The following is a 21723-nucleotide window of genomic DNA, read 5'->3' as shown; positions in this document are numbered from 1 at the left end:
GCCTCTAATTTTCAACCTTAGCAGAACCTATGCAATTAAGTAAACTATCTAAATGTGCAACTATAGTTTTGCTAGGTGTGTTGCTATCTCTATCGTAAAAGAGTTATGCAAACTAGGTTCCAATCCTATCAACTGGCCTATCAACTAAGCTATAAAAGGTAAAACACACGACCAAGGTAGCATGTAAATGCGAAAGATAAAGATGAGGTGGAGATGCAAACACTCGGCAATGACTCCGATATTTTTACCGAGGTATCGAGAAGTGCGCAAGCTTTACTCTAGTCCTCGTTGGAGCCCCTTGCAAGGAAGCCCTCGCAAGGGCCAAGCTCCCAGTCGGGTAACTCTGTGGATAGCCTCAGACCTTCCCCACACGCAAGTGAGTCTCCGATGTGCCTTCCGGTAAGTCTCTCCCGGACCGCTCCCCCGCCGTCTCCACTATCAAGCTTCTGACCGAAATGCCACGGGCCTTGTTCCCTCAGGTACACGGTGTCGGCCACACCACAAACACGGCTGATGTGGTCTTGCAAGACTATAAGCCCTGGTGAGTACAAACATGATGCGCGCAAAGCACGTAAAGGCAAGAGTTATATGCAAACCTTACTAAACACCAGGCCTAAACCTAGAGCAAGCACATATGAGCGGTGGTCTAACTAACCTAAGCACTTCGCAAACACCTACGCTAATCACAAAGTGTATCACTAAGCACTATGCATATGGAGAGCACCAAAGTGGTGTATCAACACCCCTAGTATCTTCCGTCAGCTCTTTCACACTTGTTTTGTTCGGTTGGAGTCATATTTATAAGCCCCAAGTCCACACTACGCGAGGTGGAGGGTGCTCTGCGAGCACTGTCGAAGCACCAATGCGCGCATGACTTGCTCGAGGAGTTCATGTGCGCAGAGGTGGGTACGCTACGAGCTAGCCAGGAGTGGTTCACAGTGTTAGAGGAGAAGTACAAGGGCTTAGAGTGCTCGGATATTGAACTGAAGGAGCGGTGGGAAAGGGTATTGTTGAAGGCCAAGAGACGAAAGTGGGGCGTGAAGAGGGTGGTGAATCTGGTGCAGCAGACCACGTCGGAGATAGCTTGAGACATGACCACTGCAGAGGTGCACAGCGTTTGGGAACCCTTCTCGACCGTCAAAGGTTGAACTGGATGTTTGGTCTTCTCAGTGTGGAATATTCGGATATATTGGCCAGTAGAAAACATCGAGAAACCATATTTGGAAACATATTTGCTAGTAAAGCCTCCTAGAGCATCTACGAAGCTCATTGAGAAAAACGCAGAACAACAAGTAATTGGGGTTGGAGAAGTTTAGAGTTTGAAGAAGTAAAAAGTAAGGTAAATTGATTTATTTTAATTGATTGGAGACCTCAATTACCCATGAGTCTCTTGTATATATAGAGAGGTGGTTGTCTTAAGCCACTAGGAAACATATTCATATTAAAATGTACATGTTTTATAGTTTTTTATTCATATGGGGAAACATGACTTAAGGCAGGTTTATGTTTTGTACAATGAAATAGGAGAACCTGGCCTTGCCGACTTTCAAAGCCGGCCTAACCGTAGGGAGGGTGTCTGACTGAGCCATGTTTTCTCGTTCTTTTAAAAGTTTCGAATTTAGTTTTGAATTGGCATGTTAGAATTTGTTGATGTGAATTAGTCTTCTATATGAAGTCATAATTACTTTGTTTCTATTTCTAATGTGGCAAATAGATAGGACATAGAATGAAAATAAGAAAAGAGAGAAGAATAGGAGCTGATTTAGGGGCTCCTATTGGAATTGAGCCATGAAAACTAGAAAAATAGGACTCTAAAATGTAAAGGAAAGACACTAAATCAAGCATAAACACCATAATTTAGATGGGTGGTAGAGATGCTGTAACAAAGTGACAATGCCCACCCCAGCACCTCCCTAGAGTGAGAACGCAGGACGAAACTGGCCATGACTCGAGAGAGAACGGATGGGCACAGCACAGTCCAGGTCCATGCATGCATGGATGGAAATGAGGAGGTTGCTTCCTTGCTGGTACAGTGATATCAAGCACTGTGCACGTCATCATCAAATCAAATTCATCCACCAAAAACCAAACCAAACCAAAAGGAGCGAGACGCATGTGGTGACTTTATCAATCTCGAGGATTTTCTGGCTCAGTCTTTGAAGATGATCATAAGGGTAGGGTTTACGTGCGTACGTTCATAGGGGTAGATGTGCGTGCGTTGTGAGTGTCTGTGTTGCACTGTTTAATTCGAAAAAGAAAAGCAGAAGAGCTAATAGTTAGGCTAATCTTTTAGCCAAAAAACACGCACAAAAATAAAAGAAAGCTAGAATTTTGTATTTTTTCCGTTTTAAAGGTCTTTAACTGATTGTTATAACTAACCGTAGCCAAGCTCCAAACAAGAAGATCGAAGTCTAAGGTGGTGCACGCTGGCTGCACAACACAGCTCAATGCCGCCGCTATTACGAGCTCTCCATGAGAACCCAATCCACCACCACATTTGCGGCACATCATCAATTCATCCAAAAAAAGGCTGTCCGCCATGGGCCATGGGCCATGGCCCCATGTGCTCTGTGGTACGGCCTAGCGTGGCGAGTCCAGTGAGGACTGCTTTATCACGAGTCACTGTCTATCCTGGTGCTCCTACCCCTACTGAACGCACCAGTCTAATAGCAGCAAAAAATCAGAGTGTGGCACAAAGGGGCACTGGTTCAGTGGTAGAGTTGTCCAATAAAACGCTACTTAAAACATAGTGATTGCATCTTTTTCTATAAATTTTTTAGAATTTTCAAGGTACACGCACACGTACGTGTTTTCCGCGCACCGGAGGCGTCCTCTTCTTTGTGTGTCTATGAACGCGCACACATGAGTACGTGTGGTGTGAGTGTGGAGTATGTAGAGTGTGTGCGTTCAAGTTATACCGATAAAAAAATTAGAGTGTGAGCCCCACGGCCCACCGAAAGTGGGAAAGGGGCAGCCTTATGGCTGATTGCAATCAGATCATGTTTAGTACAATCAGATCATCGCTTCCTTGCTGTGACAGTGGGTGGGTTTTTGCCTTTGTCCACTCCTGGAGAGGTCATGGATCGGGGGTGAAGCGTGCGAGGTGGTGCTGCACACGCCATGTGCATGCCTAGTAGGAGTGCTTTTATCACGATAGGTTTCTTCAAAGCCACGTGTCGATAATTTTGGCTTGATTTATAAAAAAATATGTACAATATTTATATCTTTAAATATCTAGATTTAAATATCTATCCAATGATACTAATTATGTATCATAAATATTAATATTTTTAATATATATTTAATCAATGTTATTTTTTGGAAAATGAAAATGATAGACATTTAGGGACGGAGAGAGCACCACGCACAGGCTCCTCGATGACAAAAACCAGAGTGTGGTCCCCCGGGAGGGGAGTGAGGGCCACTGGAGCTCCGTGAACGGCACGCTGCAATCAGATAGTATTTAGGGAGTAGCATTTGATTGATGAGTACTAATAAAAACGAGATTCATCATACCTAACACAGGTGACATGTTTATCATCACTGGACCAAAAGTAAATTGATTGATTGCTCTAACGACCAAATTAAATACTAGATGTAACTGATTGCTAACGTACAAGTTAATAATTTAGAACCTGTTTGATACAAGAGGTAATTACTCAGGCGGGCGGGTGACCGGGGCCGCGGGCGTCTTAGGCAAGCGTGCGAGCGGGCCTCAGGCGGTGCACAGCTAGGAGATCACCCATGAGAAGCGGGGGCTCTGGGGTGCTAGGGTTAGGCCACCAGCGACTTGCTGTGGGGACCCAGAATCCCGGACGGCGTGGCCTCCAGGCGGGCGAGCGAGCGGGCCTCAGGCGGCGCGCCGCTAGCAGATCACCCCATGAGAAGACAACCGGGGATCGAGGGGGGGCTAGGGTTAGGCTACGGGTAAGGCTGGACGAAAAACTCGAAGCTGGTTAGCTCGCTCGGCTCGTGGCTGGCTCGGCTCGGCTCGTTATGATAACGAGCCGAGCCGAGCCAAGCTTTTAGCTCGTTAGCTATAACGAGCCAACTCGAGCCAGCTCGCGAGCTAAACGAGCCAAGCTTTTAAGAAAAAAGTATCAAAACTTATATTAGTTTTTGTATTACTTCATGTCTTGCACTTTACAATTGACTGGTAACTGGTCTAGACCCTATAAATTGACTGGTAACTGATCTAGATGCATTTGTTTTGTATTATTATTATTCTCAAACTTTAGATAAATATAAATATTATATTTTATGTATTTTTTTATACCTAGCTCGCGAGCTTAACGAGCCAGCTCGAGCTTTTAACGAGCCGAGCCGAGCTGGCTTTCTGGCTCGTTAGGATAACGAGCCGAGCCGAGCTAGCTCGTTATCTTAACGAGCCAGAACGAGCCGAGCCGACTCGTTATCTAGCCTTAGCTACGGGTGACCTGTTGGTAGGCCGTAGACGGCGACTTGTGGTGTCACCTCACTTGAAGCGTATAAAGATGGCAGCAGTAGAGGTTCGCAGCGTTAGTACACTAGGGGCGGCGGCGACTTGACGACTTTCACTTACCGAATCTGGCCGTTTGAGGATAGGATGTCGGAGAGTAGGGATGCGTCAAGGTCACAGTTTCTTTTTTCCTTTTGTGTTGTGTGTTCTCTTTGTTGAGACGTGAGACTAAGTGCTCTTGTATCCTTTTGGTTGGGTATATCCTTCGTGCATATAGAGGCCAGGTTATTGAATCCATTATCTAAAAAATATAGCTAAAATTATATCTACATCTCTAAATAGAAGAGCTAATAGGAATGTTAATATTTTATCTAAGTCTTTAACTAGTTATTAACCGATTATAACCAATCCCCATACAAAAGAGCTCAATGTCGCCACTGCTAGGAACTCTCCGTGAGAAACCAATCCACCACCACCACATTGCCCAAAGGCTGCCCCCCATGTGCCATGGGCCATAGCCCCATGTGCCCCGTGGTACGGCCTAGCGTGGCGTGTCCAGGGACGACTGCTTTTATCATGAGTCAATGTGATCCTGCAACGCACCAGTCTCATGGCCGACAGAAATCAGAGTGTGAGCCCCCACGGCCCACAGAAAGTGGAGCCCACAGAAAGTGGAGCGGCTGATTGAAATCAGATGGTATTTATATATACTACTATCATTTGACGAGTAATGAAAGCAAATTTATCACCATTCGACCAAAAATAAATTCGATCACAAGTTAATATAATACTAGTCACAAATTAACGTACAAGTTAATATAATACTGTTTGTTACAAAAAGTCACACGCGCTGTACATATATATGCTACCAACGTGGATAGATAGAGCCATATATATAGGGCATAGAGGTGATCAAAGTTATTTCACCGGATCAATTTGGAACGGAGGGAGTACAGGAGACCATGTATGCAAGGACCAAACAAAAAAAATGAGCGGACCAAAAAAAAGAACAGAAATTTTATCTTTTTATTATTAATTAGGTATACATATGTAGAGGCATAGAGTTAGTTTGAAGCGATTAAATTAAGTACTGCTCTCTCTCATCAAAATTATAAGACCTCTTGGCTTTTTTTAGGTACACAGTTTTTACTATACACTTAGATATACACCGTACGTAGATAAATAGCGAAAGTAACGTACATAGAAAAATCAAAATATCTAATAATTTAGAAAGGAGGAGTACATTTAGAATCTTTCTAGGGGGAATGACTCTTTTTAGTCCTAATTAAGCTCCACCACTGTACTTAAGATCAGCAGAATCATATTCCCGTCATGTCCAATGAGCTGGTCCGCAGAATCATATTCTCTTGTCGTCAATTGGAAAAGTTGTCTGCCACCTCTGGTTATTTTTAATTGTCTTGGCCCGCGGGCTCTTCAACTTGCTCCCATCTCTTTTAATTAATTGGGAGCCACCACTGCGAGGGGCGTGAAGATCCAGCTGCTGCGCGCGCAGCTTCCTCGGCGCCCTGTCTGGATTTCTCCTGCTACAGAGCTCAGACCAAGAACAGGCGGTGAATTTGGGTGAGCCCACCTTGCTTCCAACACAAAAATATCTGCCCCGCTTACTACTAATGCAAGCTGCTGCGTGCAGGCGCCACCCACACCCATCAAGATTGTAGGCATGGAGCTGGTGGCGGGGGCGATGGGGAGCCTGCTCCCGAAGCTGGGCGAGCTGCTCAAGGAGGAGTACGGCCTGCAAAAGGGCGTGAAGAAGAAGATCGAGTCTCTCTCACGGGAGCTCAGGGTGGTGCACGCCGTCCTCCGCAAGATCGGCGATGTTCCACCGGACCAGCTCGACGAGCTGGTCAGGCTCTGGGCGAGTGAAGTCAGGGAGGCATCCTACGATATGGAAGACATCGTCGACGCATTCCTGGTGCGCGTTGAAGACCCTAATGAGGCTACTGAGCCACACATGCTCCTGCGCCTCCTGAAAAGGGTGGGCAGGCTGGTCAAGAAGAGCAAGGCTCGCCACAAGATCTCTAGCCTAATAGATGACATCAAAGAGAAGCTTGAGGAGGTGGCAACAAGGCGAGGCAGGTACACACTTGACAGCATTGTCGCCAGCCCTGTAGCTGCAAACACCATCGACCCTCGCATCGTGAATCTATACAAAAGGGCGACCGAGCTTGTTGGCATTGAGGGACCAAGGGACGAGCTCATAAATATGCTGTCCCTAGGGGATGGCGACGTGGATCTGTCTTTCCCTACAAAGATGAAGATCCTCTCTGTCGTTGGATTTGGAGGGCTAGGCAAGACCACTCTTGCCAAAGCTGTCTATGACCACCTCAAACCGCGCTTCGAGTGCCGGGCTTTTGTTCCAGTGGGTCAGAATCCTGACATCAAGAAAGTCTTTAGAGACATTCTCATAGCCCTTGATGACCAAACTTACACTCATCCCAAATTAATGGGTTTGGATGAAAATCAGCTCATGGGCAAACTCAACGAATTCGTCAAGGAAAAGAGGTACGAGCTAATATGATCACCGATTCATTAATCATTGCTACTCATCACTGGCTCACTGCTAAAAAATAATTATAGCCGCTTTTAGATTATGTAGCTGCACAATTATTGGTTCTTTATATCTTATTTATTTTAATAAAGGAAAGTGATGAAAGGAACATAACGAAATGGTGATATACGAATAAAAAAACTATAAATGATGTCTTGTATATTTGTTTACCATTTGTTGTACTGTCTTGTGAATATGTAGGTGTTTGATTGTTATTGATGATATATGGGACAAGAAGACCTGGAAATTAGTCAGATGTGCTCTGCAAGAAAGTAATTGTGGAAGTAGACTTGTGATCACTACACGCATTTCTGAAGTTGCTGCATATGCTGATGAAGCTTACAAAATACAACCACTTTCTCATGATAACTCTGAAAAATTATTGTACGCAAGAATAGTTGACGGTGAAGGGAAGTATTTCGATAGTCTTTCGGCCGAGACATGTGAAAGAATTTTGAAGAAATGTGGCGGCGTGCCACTTGCTATCATTACAATAGCCAGTTTGTTGGCTAGTAAACCAGGAGAGGACTGGTCTGAGGTCTACAACTCAATTGGTTTTGGGCATAAAGGCAATGATGACGTAGATAATACCAGAAGGATATTGTCTTTTAGCTACTATGATCTGCCTTCACATCTGAAGGCTTGCTTATTGTATCTAAGCGTATTTCCGGAAGATAGTATCATAGAGAAAAATAGTTTGATATGGATGTGGATAGCTGAAGGTTTCATCTCTGAGGAACAAGGAGCAGATGCAGGGGTAAGATCATTATTTGAGCTCGGGGAGAGGTACTTTAATGAATTGATAAATAGAAACATGATCCAGGCACAGGAGAGAAGACATGAAGGGTACGTTGATGCCTGCTCGGTTCATGATATGGTTCTTGATCTGATACATCAATTGTCAAGTGAAGTAAATTTTGTTACTGTATTGAATGGTTGTGAGCGACAGAAACTTCAGCGGAGCATTTCTCGCAGGTTAGCCCTACAGTGTGTTGAAGAGCACAGCGTTAGTCAGCTGGCTAATGTAGCTGTGGAGAAAGTGAGATCCATCTTTGCCAGTGGGTGCAATTTTGGTGCATTATGTCCACGCCTCCCATATTTACGTCTAGTAGAGATGGTAGGATGTCCTTCTTACCCCTGCCATATTTACTACAAAAATGTGTTGGATCATCTTGGGAGTTTACTTCACTTGAGGTACCTCAGAGTAGAGAGTATGTCGTTTAAACACTGGATTTTCGGAAGACAGGATGTAAAGATTGAGCTTCCTAGGGAGGTAAGATATCTGAGGTTTCTGCAAACACTGGATTTACGGAACAGCTGGATGAAGGAGCTGCCCGAGGAGTTGGGACTTCTGACGCAACTTGTTTGCCTACGATGTGATTACAAGACAAGAGTGCCGGCTGGTTTGATCGGTAAGCTGACATCATTGCAAGAGCTGTGTGTATGGTGTGAAAAAGATGATAGAATGCAGTTGGTGAATGAGCTAGGTCTGCTGAGGGAACTGAGGGTGCTCCAGGCTACTATTCAGGATGGGATCAGTGAGAGCATCGGGAGTGCTTTGATGGACTCCCTGGGCCATCTGCACAATATCCAGGAACTTCAGATTTCGGGCATACCTACACTTAAGGACTGGCACTGGCAGAGCGTCAATGCAGGATCGGTCTCCTATCGGCATCTCCGTTTCCTGCATTTGGATGGCTTGGTGTTCTCTGCACTGCCGGCGTGGATTAACTCGTCGCTTGCTCCAAACCTATGCTATCTGGATCTGCTAGTGGTAGCTGTGGAAGACCAGGACATGGAAACCCTTGCCAAGTTGCCAGAGCTTAGTTGCCTCATACTGCATTTGACTGGCACCAAATTAGTTAGCATAAAGCTTCGTGCTGAAGGTGTTGGCTACTTCCGCAAGTTGAGATTCTTAAAGATACTCGGTTCATTTATCAGGTTTGATGTGCGCGGCAGCGAGTGCAACAGCAGCAGGGTAGCATCATCTAATACTATCATGCCACGTCTTGAATCCCTTGAGTTTGATGTCCATGTGCAGCTTGGTTTTGACAAGATGTTTGGCTTCCAGGACCTCGGAAGAAGTTCTCTCCAGGGAGTCGACGTCCAGGTGAACTGTGAAGGTATGGAGGAAGTGGCCGTGGCTGCGTTGGAACGACTTCAGCATCATAATTTTGACATTATGCTTCGCTACCCGAAACTCGGAACAAGTTCGCTCCAGCAAGTCAAAGCCGAAGTGAACTGTGAAGGTGCCAGTATTTGGGATGTGGAGGAAGCAGACTGTGAAGGTGCCAGTATTTGCGGATGTGGAGGAACTGCAAGCAGAGGCTGCGTTGGAGCACGCGGCCGCCAGTCCATCCAAAACATCCCACCCTTCTAACCAACAGGGAATCCCTTCAGTTTCGTGACCTTATGTGGTCCTTAAAACATGACGAGAACCGGCATCTTGGTTTTGACAAGCTGTTTGGCTTCCAGAACCTCGGAACATGTTCGCTCCAGAGAGTCAAAGTCCACGTGAAATGTAATGATGCCTTTATCTCCGAGGTGGAGGAAGTGGAGGCCGCATTGGAACATGTGGCCGCAGTCCATCCAAAACATCCCACCCTTCGAATCAACAGGGTAGGGGAAGAATATATGAAGTCACGCTACCAAGAGGTATGATGAACTGATCATGCATGCACATTTGAACTTGCTTTCAAAATTCAAATGCTACTGGCTCTGATTTACTATTGCTAGCTTCCTATCTATCCTGTCTTTCTATCTATATAATGGTCACAATAAAATGTTTATCTATTACATCCTCTCCTTTGAATTATTATTAGTCCTAGCTCAATCGGATTCTCCTACACAGTATTCCGGGCAAGGGCAACATAGATTATCTAAATAAATAGTTACTCCGTATTAAGTAAGGGTGGGTGGGCCGTGATAGTTAACGTAAAAATATCCCGATTGCCTTGTTCTCGCTTGCATGCATGTAGGGCCTATTTGTTTTTGGCTCAGATTCATTCTGAACACCAGCGGCTGGATCTGCTGCCTATAGCTCAGATTCCGATCCAAACACGCAGGATTGCATTGGCCATGCATGCATGTCACCGAGTTGGCCGTGTTGTCTCACAAATGCCATAGTCTGCCAACCGGTTGGCCATGTTTGCGTGGCTCAAGGCAGATTCATTCGTAACATTATGAATTGTGGTGTCTAACTACTGAAGGAACGTAATTAGAAATGCAAGGAAAAGCACTCAGTTTTGGAATGTGTATGTTGTACATGTTTCTATGATGATGACAGGGAATTCATGAGTGGCCAGCCGAGTGTGCACGTGCTTTTTTTTCTTTTTCCTCGCAGTTCAATATATTTGTATTTATTTGCTAACCGTATCGAACAAATGGTAGGCATGTATGGAAATGAGCAAAGCCCCTGAGTTAGTAACCAAGGCCTGGAAGTTGGAGGACATCGTTGGCTCAGGACAAATTCAAATACTGCGTATGCCAGATCCACCGCATCTTCAAGCAAAGTATGTTCAGCAACGTTTGCATGTACATCTTCCATTTAAATTAATGCAAGGAATATCACACATCAGTATCTGTTCGTGTGCTTATGATTTTCATGACATAGCACACACCGAACAATTCGGTAGAATTTAAGACTGTTATGGTCATATTCAGAGCAGTATATAATTCTGATATATAAGCATTGTGGTTTATTTGTTTTCTTTGTAGGTTATGCGCTTGTTGTACACACATAATGGGCTGGCACTTTTGGCTCTCAGCTCCAATGCTGCTCATAAGCTGTGGAAATGGGAGCACAGGGACAAGAATCCACGTGGCAAGGTTAGATAGGACCACTAGCTTAAGATTTCAACACTGTAGTTCTGTTTGTTGTTTTCTAAAAACCATCCATCATTACTTTTCGTTAGTCATCCAAATCTGTTGCACCTGTACTATGGCAACCGGAAAATGGCATTCCAATGACAAACGACACCGTTGATGGCAATGACCCTAAAGAAGCAACAGCCTGCACTGCACTATCCAAAAATAGCAGCTATCTAATTTCTGCTTCTGGTGGCAAAGTCTCATTGTTCAACATGATGACATTCAAGGTATGTCTTCTTCAGTTGTCTATAACAATAAGTAGTTAATTCCATGATTGATCTCTTACAAATCATGCATGACAACTTCCGTAAAAATAATTTTTATTTCGTAGTTGCACCATGGCCTTTTTTTGGCTTCACTGATCTTGTGAAATCTCTCATATATAGGTCATGACTACTTTCATGGCACCTCCACCTGCTGCAACTTTCCTTGCATTCTACCCGCTAGACAATAACATCATAGCTATTGGAAGGGAGGACTCTTCAATTCAAATCTACAATGTCCGTATAGACGAAGTGAGTATTAAACGTGAATCTATCATCCCCTGTTTCCATGAATCTCAGAGTATTGGCAAAACTCATTATATATGGTTCTCACTGGAAATGCAGTAATGTACCCATTGTAAAATAATGTGCTCTCGTTTCAGACTATATATCCCCTCATGTTTTACTTATGTATTAGGATCATGAAATTGTAAATGTTGTTTTACATATGATCTTTTTGACATAAGAAATTATGTACTTTTTGCGGGCTTTGAGCAGATACCACAAGGTACACATATTATAGCAACTTTGTGGTAGCTCCCATCAACAATATGAAGAGTAGTAAGTACCTTGTGGTATATGACCCAAAAAACCTTCATAAACCATACATATGTTGTTAGCTCGACATTTAAAAATTTGAGAACTTTTAACGATAATGGATTCTTCCTATGTGGAACATTATGCTTAGTGTACTAATTACTGTTTAGTTTATATTTAACATCGACGTGCCAAAATATCAACTTATCTTAATCGAATTGCACAGGTTAAAATTGTGCTCACGGGTCATCACAAAAAGATAACTGGACTAGCATTTTCGCAATCAATGGAGGTGCTTGTATCTTCAGGTGCTGATGCTCAGGTGTGAATTCTAATATATATCAAAATTAGGTCTAGCGATTATGTTTTTGCTTATAAATTTAAGGGATGCTGAATTAAATACAGTCAAATGTTATGTGTCGGTGTTTTGTGAACCGACCAGTAAATTTAGTGCCGCGCAGCTCTAGGAATCGATGGAAGCGCTCAAGACATGGGGAGATTATACTGTTTCAGGCCGGAGCCCTACGGTCTCAGAGGGGTTCGAGTTCGTGTTTCTCGGTTCAAGTGCTCAGTTGGCTTACAATGGGGGTGCTTGTAAGCGTGGGTTCAGAAGTGAGAGGACTCGAGAGAATACATCGATCCCTCTAGAGCCATAGAGTGTGTTTCCTTTTTTCCGTCCGCTAGAATGAAGGCCCGGTTCCCTTATGCTTCCAGGGGCCGAGTGACAATTGAAAGGAAAGGGTTCCCATGACCCGAGTGGTCGAGAGCTCAAGGGGAGGGCGGCGGTAGGCGAGCCCGGTCCGTGGGCCCTCTGCATCTTGTCCCAACTTCTGTTGCATGCTCGGATGTCATCACGGGTTCCTGTTCTCCACGCCGAGGTATGGTGCGCCATAGCGGCACAGTGCGGGTCGTGGCTGGTATGCTGCGCCATAGCGGCATAGTGCGGGTCATGGCTGTCCTCTTGTAGTCCTATGGGACGTGGGCGCATAGTGCGAGTCGTGGCCTTCGTCCTTACGCCTACTGCCCCCAGGGGGCGTCGTGCGCTAGTTTGAGTCTATGGCTGTCGTCCTCTGCTGACCGGCCGCCCTCCTGATCATGAAGGGGGCGGCAAGGCTTCATCCCACACATGGGTGGTCGGGGGTCAACTTGTTTGTCCGGTTCCGAGGAGTCAAGTCCTTGGACGTGAGACCCGTGCTCTGTGGCGAGCGTGGCCGTACACCTGCCCGTCGAGTCATACAGTGTTTGAGCGGTCCCGTGCCATATCCTGACATTGCCTGGCCACGGAGTGGCCTTTTGAATTGGTGGGGGGAGCAGTCCGAGGGGTGATGCCTCACCCCAAGACCCTGCGGTCCGAAGGGTGGTCGATGCATCCTAAGGCCCCACGGTCCGTTGGGTGGTCGTCGTCCTTTTGGTCTGAGTGGGTGTGCGGTGCGTGCACGTCTCGTTGTGGCAGGCGCATTGAATGCGCCAACCTCCCCTGGTCTTATCCGTTGACGGTCAGCCTAGGCCCGAGGTGGTCGAGGTCGTGCCTCGTATACCGACCCGACTGCGTGGTCGGGTGGAGCGAGTGGTCGAGGCACTACGCGGATGATGGGCTGTGGCCTACTGGGCCACGAAGTGCGCTTTCCTCCGACGTAAGCCTCGTTGTGGGGTAACCGGGGTATGCTCCCCCGACATTATGTTAGTCGCATTTCATACCATCCATTAGTTCATTTTCTAAAATATATAAAGATCTATAAATACACTCCACTTTCTAAAAGGTGTAAATATTTAAAAATACAGTATTGTTTCTTTCTGAATCATTCTTTTCTTGTTTTTTTGCAATGAAATGAAATTTGCAGCTATGTGTTTGGAGCATTGATGGTTGGGAGAAGAAGAAATCAAGATACATCAAACATCCATCTAACAGTTCCGGTGCTTTAGTTGGTGATACAGTGGTGCAGTTTCACTATGATGGAACACATCTTTTAGTAGTTCATGAGAGTCAGTTGGCGATCTATGATTGGCAATTGGAATGCTTGTGCTCGGTAAGTCATTCACAACATTTTCATAACAATATATTTGCATCTCTTAGTAATCATATGCAGTCTTGTCTATTGAGTCGGAGTACTAACATATTACATGATTTACATCATGTTTGTAGAATGGTCCTAATCGTATCGATGCATTATAATAAGCACATTACACACTGATATTTAACCTTCCATAACTTGACAATGCAGTGGTTCCCAAGAGATGCACCCCCTTCCCCAATTTTAAGTGCGGTATACTCACTTGGTTGTTTGTTGGTCTATGCTGGATTTCGTGATGGTGCAATTGGAATATTCGATGCAGAATCTCTTACGTTAAAGTGCAGGATAGCACCCTCTGCCTACATACCATCTTCAATATCCTGGTATGTGGAATTTCAAGCAGTTCCTATTTTTTTTGTGAGTGGTAGTTTCAATTCCGGTAACCAACGTCTTGTTTCTTTTACCTCTCTTGTTCCCAGGGATGGTGAAACTGTCTATCCCACAGTTGTCGCTACGCATCCGTGGAAGCCAAACCAGATTGCAGTGGGCATGAGCGATGGTGCAGTTCTTCTGCTGGAGCCGTTGGATACAGACGACGTACAAGTGGGGAGCGACGTCACCTCAGAACAACGTCCATCCCGTGATGTCAGCAGTTGCAGACTCAGTTAAATATTTTGGCTTGGCCGCTAGATACATATTCAGTCAAGTGGAACTGATTTTTTATGCACCCATCCAGTTATGTGTACACCATCCATCGTCAGATCTCCTCAAGATCTATATATCTAAGACTAGTGTTTTCATGTCGTTGAGGACTTCCTTATTTTGTAATAAATATGCACGTTGCTAGGCGGTGAGACATTTCCCTCCCCATCTCTCTTCTTCTTTTTTTTAAAAAAAAAACATAATTGGATAGTGGGCATTGTATTTTTTTATCTTATTATATACAACGACCTTGGGACAATGCGGAGTATCAGCCTACCCAATTCTCCAGTCAAGTTGGCTTAGGTTGAATTGCAATTGCAATACTCTCGTTTTGTGAATGATGTGAGATTTCGACATGCATTGTAAAAACTCGTTACTAGTGGAGAAAATTGTCCTTGGATACCGTGACGATATGCAGACTAACTCCACTTGTAACGAGTTAGTTTGCATATCATGACTTACTAAAATAATTATGAGAAAAGCATTCAGGTAAAGAAAAAATATAGAGGGAAATGAGAGTGACAAAATATTTTTTGTTACTAGGATCGTACCCATGCGTTGCTACGGGCAAAACAAACAGCGATAATGGTATACACTGTCTAACGCAGAAGTCAAATCATCATCAATAAAAAGAAACTGTTTATATTTCATTTCTAATTAATCCATCCCATCAAATTTTTTATTTGACCTAGATCCATTTGCAAAGGAAAATAAACATAACATATGCAGATAAGATGTCCTCGAAAAAATCTCTTGTATATTAACATGTCAATTGTCTTGCATAGCCATTTTCACGCTTGGCAGGGACATCGGACTCCATGGGGTGTAAGAAGACTATGCATAGCTTGTTTGCATAGCCATTTTCACGCTATTCAAATTTTTTACAAAGCCAACTGCATGCAGACCTCAAGTGAAAGAAACAAAGCACATAAAAGTGCTTCTGCAAAAAAGGGTGAATCAAACGTTGCCTATTATTATTTTTCCAAATGTAGACTTCATGTAAATATGGTGAAACGAAACACAACACATGTAAGTGCTACTGCTACTAAAGTATGATGATCAATAAATTACAATATCTGAAAAACCATTCTAGGCTTCTAGCAGTGTTATTGTGTCTACTGCATCAAAAGTCAAAGCTGTCTTCTGCTTCAAGACAAGTTTCAGATAAGTTCACCAAGTCATGATAGCACATCGACTTGCCTCAATGCCTCGTCATCATTGCACACATCCAGGGCATGCCGTGTCCTCGTCACACTTCTATATATGCATGCAGTTCAGCATGGCACCCTTGTGGCCTAGCATCCAAAGGCGCCATTGCCAAGCCACTCCCATGCCCATGGCCATCCAGCACACCAAGCAGTACACACCACCAGCTGGTGGTCACTATCCCTGTTGCCCATGGCCATCCAGATCCAGCACGCAGAGCAACATGATGGATGCCCATTTGTGCGTATCTTTAGCTTCAGGGCATTCCTTTGACCGGCTTACCTGCAAAGGTCAAGCGTATCAATTCAAGCCCAGGGATACAAGAATGAGACAAAGGAAAATGTCTAGTTATGCTTAAAGCCCAGATTTCCTAAACAGTTACATACACTAAACTGAAGGATCAGTCATTTTCTCAGAGAAATTGTGATTCAGCTTTGGTAATAGACTTCATAACTACAATTGTGCAAAATATAGATGTCACCTCATTTGTCGATCAGACATGTAACAAATTCAAAGTCTCTCTAAGAAAGATTAAGTCCACCCAACTCTCTTTCAAACAGACTTTGCCAATAAAGAATAATGTCTGCAGACACCGCTGAACCTCAGCAAAAGAGACTTTGCAATCATCTTCGATGCAGTCTACCTACCTACTACCTACTCTAATGGTACTCATTTGTCAATGCTCAATATAAAATGGTTTATTTAACTTGAAGGGGAAGGTGTCCGAGAGTAGCTAAGAAAGTTCAGAGTTCTGAAACTCTGCATCCAAACATTCTGCAGGCACCTAGGATGATTTGAACTCACCCAGGTAAGCATTCTTGATCTCTACTTGTTGACTGTAAACTAAAAATTATAGTTTAGAAGGAAAAAGATCCGCATGGTATGAGACGTTGTAGCATCATACTGAATATAATCCAAGGCTCAGCATTAATTAAAGGAAATAGCAACCAAAAGAAACTACTTCTGGTTAATAAAAAAGTAGCAAAAAGAAACTTGCCAGTGCTGGTTATATCTCTAAATGCACTGCACCCAATGGGAGCTGCCATCATACTACTGGAGGATTGTTGTTAACCAGAGGCAACCCCTAAAACCAGCATGTCATAGTTCAGGCATATTCCAGTATTGTAGATTTGTGGTCAGACATGTTTTCTCCAGAAAAAGAACATTGCATTACAGTGATTGAATTTTGCGAAGGAGGGTTGTCTTCCAAACATGACTCAGATCCTTCAACATCATATGAGAAGAATTAGGTGAAGGATATGCTAAAAGATAACTACCTCAAATATAGGACTCAGACTATATCTTCGATCACTAACGGATGAAAAAATTTCAAGGAAAGTTCCAAATGACCAAATGAGAATCGTATAAACATAAAGGCACGACAAAATAAAAACGCACAACAAGTATATATCGACTAATGAATGAAAGGATAAATATTTTAGAAGCTAAATACCACTGTAAAAGTTGGTGGCCTACTGATCTGTAATGCTTGCAAGTTACAGATTATGTGCACTGACCTGATACTTGCCTATGAAATAGTTCTATTCTAGATTGAGCTGCCCAATGTTCTATAGAAAAAAAAACTTAATTATTCTATTCCAATCAAATTGAACAGGCTAGTGATCCATGAATAAACATTTTTATATGTAGGAAAGTAAGTGATAAGCCTAGCCTAAGAAAATGTATAACATTGAGGAACAAGAGCAGTCTAGGAGAGCCATGAGTTCAGCGGTACAAATCCTTAGTGTGAATAGAGAAAGCTGTAAGAAAGCAATGGGTACCGATTACCTTTATATGGCCATCACAATTCAGAAAGAAAGCAATGGATCCTTGATGTTTTCAGTCATTGCAGCAAAATGATGTCACTATGAACAGGATAAAGTTAAATCCCATCTGCAACAAAGCTCAGCAATGTATGTCCTAGCCATGTCCTCGTCGAGGCAGCCGAGGTTCCTGAGGAGGGAGTAGAGATCTCCGCCATTGATGTACTCCATGAAGTCGTCTGCAGAAGCGGAGGGGGATCATCACGAGGATGAGATGAGGTTGGTTCGCGATGGCCTTGTCCTCCATCGCAGATCCTAGTCACATCTCCGCCTGGTCCAGGGCAGAGGAGGGAGGCGGCAGCGCGAAGGGAGAGTCACAGCAGCTTGATCCAATCGGCAGAGAGGGAGGGAGGCAAGCGCCGGTGCGGTGGACGCCCTCGAGGCCCACGTCCTCAGGAAATCACTGTGGAGGAGGCGGCGTCACGGCGATGGGCGAGGCGCAGCCGATAGTTGGAGGAGGCGCAGCCTGCTCGGTTCATGATATGGTGCTTGATTCGATACATCAATTGTCCAGCGAAGAAAATTTTGTCACTATATTGAATGGTGGTGAGCGACAGAAACTTCAGGGGAGCATTTCTCGCAGGTTAGCCCTACATTATTGTTTTGAAGAACACAACGTTGGTCAGCTGGCTAATATCGCTGTGGAGAAAGTGAGATCCGTCTTTGCCAATGAGTGTGATTTTTTGTGCATTATGTCCACGCCTCCCATTTTTACGTGTAGTAGGCATGGTAGGATGTTCTGTTTTCAACAAAGACTGCATCAAAGATGTGTCTGAGAATCATCTTGGGAGTTTACTTCACTTGAGGTACCTCAGAGTTGTGGGTATCATTTGTTAGATGATCTCCACCAATTGGCCCAACGGCTAATTGGGCCCTTGGATCCGCACCCTGATCGGGGGCGTCCAACCGTTTCATGGTTGGTGGGCCCCGTCGCATAGCGCCATAAAAAGGGAGGTGGGGGCTGAGGCACAAGGCACGAGGTTCACCTGAGCCGCCAGATGCTCCACCAACAGTCCCTAAACCCTAACCGATCTAAGAGGGGGTGCTGTCAGCGACGGGAAGACCGCCACCGGCCACCGCAGCCTCTGCACTGTCGCCACCGCGGCAGCGCCTTCCCCGCCGGGCTTCACCACGCCACTGATGAGCAACCTCATGGCCAGCTCGTCTTCTACGAAGGCGGCCGATGGTTGGCACCTCCGCAACCTCTCTCTCTCTCCCTCTTTCTCTCTGTTTCTCATTTTAGTTTATGTTCTAGGGTTTACACTTCATCAAATGTCAGTATGTATGCTAGATCTATGGCTAGTGATCCTATAATATTCTATCAATAGTATCAGTCGCCTAACTAGACGTAGATCTAGCTTATCGGGGTAGAAAACCGAGTAGTAGCAATTAGAAGGAGGTGAGAGATCCAATTCGGATCTAAGCAAAGGTTTCGATCTGAACCCTAAACCCTAATCCGGTGAAGAAAAAGGGAAGAAGAACAGTAGCCAACCCTAACCCTAACCCTAACCCTAGAAACGGATCGGACGAAGGAGAGGAGGACCTACCCGGACTCTCCGCCTTGCGCGCGAGCCTGGCCGAGGGCACCGTCATAGGACCACTCGACGGCGGCGCGCTCACCCACTGGGGACCTCCGGCGGCGCCGGTCAGATCTAGGGTTTAGGGAAAGTCTCCACCGCACGCGTGTGGGGCGCAAAGAGCACCACCACGGTGCCGCTCGACGGCACCGTGCGCGGTTCCAGCTGCACGCATGCACCGGCGAAGGGCGCCATGGCGGCGCCACCACGCTTTCTCTCTCGGGCCGTCGTGGTTCGAAGTGAGAGTGGGAGAGAGAGCCAACGCCGTGGCGAAGAGAGAGAAGAGAATGAGAAGAATGACCTAGGGTTCAGGTGCGCGGCCGTCGTCGTCGTTTTTATATCCGCCGAGAATAATGGACAATAGTCCGATCGCGACGAACGGCTGAGAGCCATCGAGCCAGATATAGCCTAGGTGGGGAAGGAGAATCCTAGCCCAGGCCCAGGTTGTGGCCTGGGCACGGGGAAGCGGGCGCGCGTGCTCTGTTGGGCCGCTACTGGGCCACGAGCGCCGGCGCGTGGGCAGAATTTCGCTGCTGGGCCGAGCACTTTTTCAACGGGCTGGGCTAAATGAACAATACAAACTAAGTTATTGTTTTATTCATTTTCAGAAGCAATTTTTAATGATTTTTTTTGTCTAGTTTCAATATATGTCAAAATTTGAGTCAACGGGATAATTTTTTCAGAGAGTAGATTAGCACACTAAAATGCTTCTGAAAAGTAGACTAATAATTTTTTCATGCTTCCGCTGTAATGTTAAAGTTTATTATCTTCTAATTAAATTCAAACCAATAGGAGAATTTAATTTGAAGGGCAGTTGAATTTTATTCAGTAAATTATAATGTTGTTTTTCTGACCAACGTTGATAATATCAATATTATAATGTTTATTAATAAGTTTTCCATGCATTAATTCTATTTCTGCCCAACGGTGATATAGAATTAGTGTATAAGAATGTTGTATGTTTTAATTTTGACCAACGTTAAATTAAAACATGCAATTATGATGTCATATTTTCTCACTATCTCTGACGGTGTTTTCTCACATATCGCCTCTTGAAGGGGGTAACTACAGGGTACGGCGAGAGAAGTATGAACTAGTACTTGCGCTGTCTGAAAATGACCTAGCGCTTACCTCCCTGTGTCCGACTGAGCCAGTGAACCCAGTGAGGGAAGATAATGAGACTGATGCTGATTTTTGTAGCATCCGATTTTAAGAACAAAACCAGATACACATCATATGTGAGCCCAAGAAGTCAAATCTCACATATAGCTACAAATAAGGGTAATATCAAAAGACAAATGTTCAATATATAACTACTTAGTATAAAGAATACAACATTAGATAGCAAATAGCGGAAAGACAACTCCGATCTTCGGGTGAAGACTCTAATCCACAGGGACAACTGACTGGTTGATCACAAGCCTAATTCCTCCAAACTCTAGCAATCTGGTACCCATCTGGGATTTTCCCAAAGATTAAAAAAATAAAGCAAGCGTAAGTACATGTCGTACTCAATAAATATAACATGGGGTTCATGAGGCTTAAAAGGCTGACATTGGTTTAACTGCGATTAGCTTTTAATTGTCACAATTTTAGCGTAGGAGTAGCAACAAGTTTATCATAAGCCCATATAAACACATGATCAGGTAAACATGAATAATGAATAGCATAAACAGTAATCATTAATGAGCAACTTCATCATCCGTATCATTAGTGTTCATCATCTATTCCGTAAATGTTCCAATGCCGCTCGTGACTGTGAGCACGACTGATATACCAGTTTTACACTCTGCAGATGTTGTACACTTTCACTGTGAGTCGTGATTTACCCTTTCGCCTGAGGTAGCTAATCTCTTGACCCACTTCCAAGGAAGGTCGGCAGGGTTCACTATGAAGCCTTTCAAAGGTTCGTCTAACAAGTTAGGTCCATTAGATTCACTCGACAAACAGATGTAGAGCCCTCCTTCCCGATGGCACAATGACGCGCAGCCTATACACAAGGAGACAGAGGCCACACTATACCCGATTCGTCAAGCTATTCTTACGCCAATAAAGGTAACCACTATCAAGCTAGAAAAAGGTCCTTATACTGAGCTAAAGCCAGAGCCATGTAGCCCTCATAGTTGTACTGTAAGTCCCGGATGATCACTTACAGATATGATCTTAGGGAGAGGAATCTAGAGCACTATAAAAACAACCCAATGCTCTAGCCCCCTTGTTCCATGTTGCTAAAAAACATCTTTTATTGTTTATTTCATATACCATTAGTCAAGTTACAAGATCATGGTCTTTAATTGAGCACTAGCATCATACTACCCAATGTAATACCCCATAGGTATCAAGGTACAAGGTAACAAAGTACTAGGAAATCCTTAGTGGTAGTCAAGGTAGACACATGCAGTATGATAAGTGATTAATGGTGAATAGGTAACAAGGATAATCCCATGCTATACTTACCTTAACACTTGCTCAAACTTCCTCGTACTTTGCTTTTGGTCATCATCAGCTTCTGATCTTCAGCGCTCACAAGCGGTTCTCGTTCTACTCATAGCAAGCACCACACATAGGCAAACATACAAGCAACAAATAAAAGCAACTAAGAACAGTACACCACTCAAGTTAAAATAACGTACTAAAAGAGAGCTAATTCTACTATCACAAGATCACAAGAAACGCCGATAACAGAACTATCGTTAAAAAGAAACGACTATCGAGAGTTTTATATA

The 21723-nt window shown here is 44.3% G+C and overlaps 1 pseudogene; it reads left to right on the top strand.

Annotated features, from left to right (window-relative positions):
• Positions 1-5798: 5798 nt before the first annotated feature.
• Positions 5799-14547, top strand: LOC136511972 (putative disease resistance RPP13-like protein 3; annotated as a pseudogene).
• The last annotated feature ends 7176 nt before the right edge of the window (positions 14548-21723 follow it).

This window comes from Miscanthus floridulus, chromosome 16 (assembly GCF_019320115.1).
Source record: "Miscanthus floridulus cultivar M001 chromosome 16, ASM1932011v1, whole genome shotgun sequence".
Lineage (NCBI taxonomy): Eukaryota > Viridiplantae > Streptophyta > Magnoliopsida > Poales > Poaceae > Miscanthus > Miscanthus floridulus.
Note: the sequence above shows the minus strand (reverse complement) of the source record. Positions and strands in the feature narration are given on the sequence as shown.